The sequence below is a fragment of the Lactuca virosa genome, chromosome 1, assembly GCF_052849685.1.
Source record: "Lactuca virosa cultivar CGN04683 chromosome 1, Lactuca_virosa_CGN04683_v6, whole genome shotgun sequence".
In the NCBI taxonomy this organism is placed as follows: Eukaryota; Viridiplantae; Streptophyta; class Magnoliopsida; order Asterales; family Asteraceae; genus Lactuca; species Lactuca virosa.
Window position 1 is genome coordinate 42,554,815 of NC_136426.1, and position 7,232 is coordinate 42,562,046.

The window sequence follows — 7,232 nt, forward strand, 5'->3', positions numbered from 1 at the left end:
ATCCTAAGCTATTTTTTAGGATTTGATGATGACTTAACTTGTAACAATTGACAATGTTTCATCTGCCAAAATATAACTCTACACAATTGTAACATTCGAGATTCGGTATGTTTCCTTTTTAACCCTTATTGTAACAATTTCAATCATTTAAGCTCCTAGCTAGTACGCGGGGCGTACTCTATGAGTACGCTTAGCGTACTAGCTCATCGATGGATCGCGGGTTCACCCACGTACGCGGAGCGTACGTGGGAGTACGCATGGTATACGTAATGCAAGGGCAAACCCTGATTTTTAGGGTTTGTGCCATATTAAAACAACTTAAGACACCCTTGGACCTTCTATTGAATAGCCTCCATCACTCTATACCCTAAGATCGAAACCCTAATTTTCATTTGTGAGATTTGAGCTTGAAAGTGAGTTGTGGTGGTGTTTTGGGTGAAGTAGTAGAATAAGAAGAACACTTGGAGGTTCCTTGGGAGTGGCTTGAGCTTGTAGATCCATATTCATCTTCATCTTAGCAAGCCATTTGAGGTAAAAAGCTCTCATCTTGATGGTTCTTTATGCTAGATCCAACTTAGGGTGTTATTTGTGCATTTTTGGGTCTTTTAAGCCATATATGAGATTATGGTCTACTCTAGAAGCCATGGATGTAAGATCTTAGCACATTTGAGGTCCCTTGTCCATAAAAATGCAACCTTTATGAGTTATTTTGGTCCATGCATGTGTTAGGTTCCTTGTTATGGTTCTCTTTAAGTTTGGGGTCTTATTAAGACATGCATGGGAGTAAAGTTGCCAACTTTAAATGTTAAGTCGCCTTCTAGAATCAGATCTGAGAGTTTGGCATGATGGCTTAACAAATTAAGTGCTTAATGTGCTGGATTGGTTGTCTGCAATGTAACATTCCTCTCTGGCACGTATCATAATATTGTCCACTTTGGGCCACTCGACACGAGGACTTCCCAGGGGGTCACCCATCCCGGTACTACTCCCGCCCGAGCGCGCTTAACTGCAGAGTTCTTATGGGATCTGATGCCCTCACAGCTTTAAAACGCGTTGTGACAAGGAAGGTATCCACACCCCTTTATAAGGAAATGTTTCGTTCTCCTTTCAAGCCGATGTGGGATCAGGTGCAACCCACCTTCACCCCCCATTATAGGGTTCGACATCCCTGTCGAACACATCGACCCGTGCCCCAGCTCTTATACCATTTGTAATGACCCAAAAATCAAGGGTAAAAAATTCATTTTTAATTTAGCTAAAACATTGATACCATTTATTTCAAACATTTCAAATCATCGGTGGGTTACACCTGATCCCACATCGGCTAGGAAGGAGAACGAAACATTTCCGTATAAAGGGGTGTGGATACCTTCCTTGTCACAACGCGTTTTAAAGCCGTGAGGGCAGCAGATCCCATAAGAACTCTGCAGTTACGCGTGCTCGGGCGGGAGTAGTACCGGGATGGGTGACCCCCTGGGAAGTCCTCGTGTCGAGTGGCCCAAAGCGGACAATATTGTGATACGTGCCAGAGGAGGATGTTACAAATGGTATCAGAGACAGTGCACGGGTCGATGTGTTTGACGGGGACGTCGAAACCTATAATGGGGGGGGGTGAAGGTGGGTTGCACCTGATCCCACATCGGCTTGGAAGGAGAACGAAGCATTTCCTTATAAAGGGGTGTGGATACCTTCCTTGTCACAACACGTTTTAAAGCTATGAGGGCAGCAGATCCCATAACAACTCTGCAGTTAAGCATGATCGGGTGGGAGTAGTACCGAGATGGGTGACCCCCTGGGAAGTCCTCGTGTCGAGTGGCCCAAAGCGGACAATATTGTGATACGTGCCAGAGGGGGATGTTACATGCAGAGTACGTGGGGCGTACCCAGCTCGTACGCTGCGCATACTAGCATTGGAAGAAGTATGCTAAGCGTAAGTCTGAGTACGTCCGACGAGTTTGGGCCATATTTTGGACTTTTAGGGTTTGGGCCTTGTTGGGCCATTAGACTTCTGACTTTGGGCCATGAATAGACTATGGGCTTTCTTGGATTTAGGACCATGTTGGTTTTTGGGTCCAATTAGGAAATTAGGCCATATTACGCCTTGGGATGCCATTTAGGAATTTGGGCCTTTTGAGCAGATAGGTTGGGCCTAGGTTTTTGGGCTAAGTAAGAAAAGGGTAAAAATAGTCTTTTACCCTGGAAGTTGGACAAGTAGTTTAGATTCAGGGATTTTCCGGATCAGCAGACCGAGATGTTATCTGAGAGATTCGGCAGCTTGAGGTGAGTTTCCTCACTGTGTTTAGCGGGTCGAAGGCACCAATGCTGGCCCATGGTTTATTATGATTAGAAAGCTAGTTGTCTGCGTGACTCTGCATGTATGTTTTCTGATATGCTTACCGGGCGGGGCTTGATGATTATATTGTGTGCTATTTATCTTTGTGATTTTTGCATGTGTTTATGTGTTTGTATGTATACTGGGTGGGGTCTGATGACCAGATCTGTCCGAGCGGGGCTCGATGTCAGGCGGGGCCCATTATATGTTTGATATGTATGGTATGTGGTATGTTTGGGAAATTCACTAAGCTTTGTGCTTATGGTTTTCAGTTTATGTTTCAGGTACTTCTGGTTCGAAAGGGAAGAGCTCAGGATGATTGCAGTGTACACACCACATTAATCTGCATTTTACATGACTCTGATGTTTTTGGATGATATTTGATATACTATGATTCACTATGTTTTTATGATATTGTTATGGATAATGGTTTTATTAATATAAAAATCAAAATTTTTGTTCTTAATTTTTGGGACGTTACAAGTTGGTATCAGAGCCTTAGTTTGAGGGATTCAGACATACTCCCGGGTGTGTCTAAACTCAAACTAAGGGTTTGGTAGATTTTACAAAAAGAAATGTTTTATAAAAGGGTTTTCTAATAAAAGAAAAGGGGTGTGGTGCATGCAATCGACCGAGCTCAAGTAAGTTTTCCCAAAATACCTATACATGTTTTATGATATGATTTGATTTGTGAATTTTTGAATCGCATGCTAGTTAGGGCTAAGTATCTGCTTATAATTTGCATGATATAATGCTAGGAGAGATGCCTTTATGTGCCTATTGTATGAGCTTGTAGACTTGCATTCTAGTACTGATCAGTCAGTATTAAGATGGCTTGTTTAGGTTATGCTTGTTCCGATTACTCGATGCTTGAATGCTACTTGCTTTGTGCTTTTAGGAGTTTCCATTAACCTCAGCTAACTAGTAAGCGAGTATACTAAGTTATATATTGTTGAGACTAAATATTTTTAGAAGGTTAGGTTTTAACTCTATTGCACAGCTCTTGTTTGAGTCCAACCATTGTAGTGTGAGACCTTTCATTTGAAGAATTATCTGGTGTCGACAATATGTAATTGTATTTGTGAGCTAGTTTGAGGATGTTAGGGGGAGTTCCTTCTGCAGCTGATGGCGGGGAGTAGTGTGGTGGGTTGCCCTAGGAAAACCTTGGAAGAGATTTAATGTTGGGAGCCTTATCTTTTTGAGGATTGTATGTATGGATAGGGAGTGACTTGGAGTATTCACAAGGATCCTTAAGGAAAGTATGGATATATGTGGAAGGTAGTATGGGCCGTATTACTGGAAGCAGAGCATCCGTACTCGATTCTAGAAGAGTTGCGATGATACTAGGAAGCTTGTAGAGTATGAGACTCCTCGATATTTATTTATGCGTGTTCTGATGGTTTGAATGGTATATTTTCATTACGGTGACCCTTCGAGGACGAACGATTAGTGGTTCTGGTGCTGGTGAGGGTTCAGGCTCGGGTTTTGGAGCCGGGAAGTTGGATGATCAAACACGGGAGTTCATTTTATCTGAGATTACCTGCAACATACTCGAGCAGAATCCTGTGATCTTTTTGATGAGCGCTTGAGCGCTTTTCGGTCTGAGATGGTGGCATTTATGGGAGCTTGCACTTTAACTTTCTGAGAGTTCTGGGAATGTGGAGCCCCAGAGTTCTTCGGGAAGAAGGACCCGATCGCGAGAAGACATTGGTTAGTGGATATCGCTAATGCCTTCTGCACTAACAGTTGTCCCGATGGGAAAAGGTCAGACTTGCTTCCTGTCTTCTGAAAGACGGAGCCCGAGACTGGTGGGAGGAGTTAGGACATGTCTTGGGAGATGAGGCGATTGAGTCCATGACTTTAGAGGATTTTGTGATGAGATTTTGGGCCGAGTTCGCACCTGTGATTGAGGTCTAGCAGCTGGCGCGAGAGTTTCGGGATCTCCGCCAGACTACTGAGACGGTGGCTGAGATCACTGCTATGTTCCGCAAGAGGGCGTTGTTGGTTCCGTAGTATGTGTCGGATGAGGAGATGAAGAAGGTGAGATACCATGAGATGTTGAGTAGTGATATCTGGCAGTTTGTGAGACGATCCAGTTGCAAGACACTGGATCATATGATAGCGAGGGCTAGAGAGAGATATATTGATTTAGAGATGGAGAGGAAGAGGAAGCCGGATCAGGTTCAGGGTTCAGAGACTTCTGGAAAGAGGCCCAAAGTTTTTGATTCGAGATCGAGAGGCCAGTAGGGCCGGAGCCGTTGTGGCAAGTGCCACAAGAAGCACGATGGGACATACATGGTGGGTGGTTATGGCTGCTTCAAGTGCGTCCGGACAGGTCATATTAGCAGGGATTGTACTGCTACTGCCACCACCACCCCAGTATCTGATCTGATTTGTTTCCATTGCAATCAGAGGGGCCATAAGAAGGCCAATTGTCCGATTTTGGCAGCAGCAGGACCAGTTGCAGCACCCGCTCCAACGACTCTACGGATTACTGACGGCCGCCAGGGCAAGGTGGATGCGCCTGTTGTGAGGAGGAGGGCTTTTCAGCTGACAGCTGAGGAGGCTCGCGCAACACTTGATGTGGTGACGGGTATACATCTTCTCTTTATCTCTTTATTTATATTGATTTGTCTGTTTATATTTGTGTGTTTTATTTTAGGATCGTTCTTCGTGAACGGTATCTCTGCGTTGGTATTGTTTGATTCAGGGGCTACCTAATCTTTTGTATCGCTTGCGCTTAGCAAGAGGCTTGTTAGAGCTCCAGTGGAACTGGATTGTCCCTTAGAGGTTGAGACTGCAGATGATCGATTTGGCCGGGTATCGAGGGTTCATCGGGGTTGTATTCTTGAGATGTTCAGCGGGCAGTATCTGATTGATTTGGTTCCCACTCCTCTGCGCGGGAACAAGGTTATCGTAGGGATGGACTAGTTGAGCCCCAATGGGGTGGTGATTGATTGTGAGAATCAGTTGGTACGTATTCGAACCCCAAGTGGGGGAGAGTTAGTGGTTCAGGGGGAGAGTGCTCAACGAGGGCCGATTCTATGTTCAGCAGCTAGGGAAAAAAGCTATCTTCAACAGGGTTGTTCGGGATATGTTGCCTATATTATGGATACCCTGGAGAAGGGTAAGGCGACTGTGGATGATGTGCCGGTCGTCCGGGGATACCCGGAGGACTTGCATGGGGTGCCTACGGAGAGGCAGGTGGAGTTTAGGATTCACCTGGTTTGGGTGCGGCTCCGATAGCCAAAGCATCATATCAGTTACCTCCTCCAGAGATGCAGGGGTTGTCTACACATCTACAGGATCTGTTAGACAAGGGGTTCATTCGACCGAGCAGTTCACCATGGGAAGCTCTGATCCTGTTTTATGAAGAAGAAGCATGGGTCGCATCAGATGTGTAACTACCGGGAGTTGAATAAGCTAACGGTGAAGAACCGTTATCCACTCCCGATGATTGATGATTTTTTTTACTAGCTTCAAGGTGCATCTTAGTTTTCCAAGATTGTTCTGCATTCGGGTTATCATCATATGAGGGTCGGAGAGGAGGATGTGCAGAAGACGGCCTTCCAGACTCGTAATGGTCATTACGAGTTTGTGGCGATGCCCTTTGGGCTCACCAATGCTCCAATTGTGTTTATGGACCTCATGAACCGCGAATGCAGGCCAATGTTGGATTGGTATGGGATTATATTCATTGATGACATCCTGGTCTATTCCAAGACACTGGAGATGCATGAGGAGCAATTGAGGGAGGTATTAGAGACTTTGAGGAGGGAGAGACTTTATGTGAAGTTCTCCAAGTGTGAGTTCTGGTTGTGCGAGGTGTAGTTTTTGGGGCACCTTGTCAACCAGAACAGTATTCTGGTCGATCCGTCCAAGGTCGTGGCCATGATGAGGTGTGAGGTTCCGAGGTCTCCATCTGAGATTCAGAATTTCTTCGGTTGGCAGGTTACTATCGGAGGTTCATTCAGGATTTCTCCAAGATAGCGGTTCCTCTGACTCGATTGACAAAGAAGACTGTCACTTTTCGCTGGGGGCCTGAGCAGCAAGCAGCTTTCGAGATCCTGAGACAAAGATTGTGTGAGACGCCAATTCTGACTTAGCCTAAGGGTGTTGAGGATTTTGTAGTTTATTGTGATGCATTGATCACGGGTTTGGGTGCAGTTCTGATGTAGAGGGGTTGCGTGATTGCTTATGCTTCGAGGCAGCTAAAGCCTCATAAGGCGAATTATCCAACACATGATTTAGAGTTGGGGCTGTGGTTTTCGCCCTCAAGATTTGGCGAAATTACCTCTATGGGGTCCACTGTACGATTTACACGGATCACAAGAGTTTGAGGTATTTGATGGATCAACCGAATCTGAACATGAGGCAGCGCCGATGGTTGGATGTGGTGAAGGATTATGCTTGTGAGATTGTTTACCATCCGTGGAAGGCCAATGTGGTGGCCGATGCTCTCAGATGCAATGCGTTCGCGGCTCCGATTAGAGATATCTGCTTGAGGATGACAGTGATTACTCCACTTTTGGAGCAGATTCGAGCGGCTCAGGTTGAGGCTATGAAAGAAGAGCACCGGAAGATAGAGCGCGTATTGGGTCAGGTGACTTCCTTCGATTATGATACCTAGGGGTTATTGACTCTTTGTTGGAGGGTGTGGGTTTTGTATTGGGGGTGGTGTTTGTCAGGTTCTGATAAATGAGGCGCACAAATTGAGATTCTTCATTCATCCTGGGGCGACGAAGATGTATAGAGATCTACGTCCTGATTATTGGTGGCCCTGTATGAAGCGGGATGTATCTTGGAATGTGGAGAGGTGCTTGACTTGCAGGAAAGTCAAGGCCGAGCATCAACGGCCTCAGAGCAAGATGCATCCATTTGACATTCCCGTTTGGAAATG

The 7,232-nt window shown here is 45.5% G+C and overlaps 1 pseudogene; it reads right to left on the reverse strand.

The window, feature by feature from the left end:
• Positions 1-938: 938 nt before the first annotated feature.
• Positions 939-1,056, reverse strand: LOC145151495 (5S ribosomal RNA; annotated as a pseudogene).
• Positions 1,057-7,232: the final 6,176 nt, after the last annotated feature.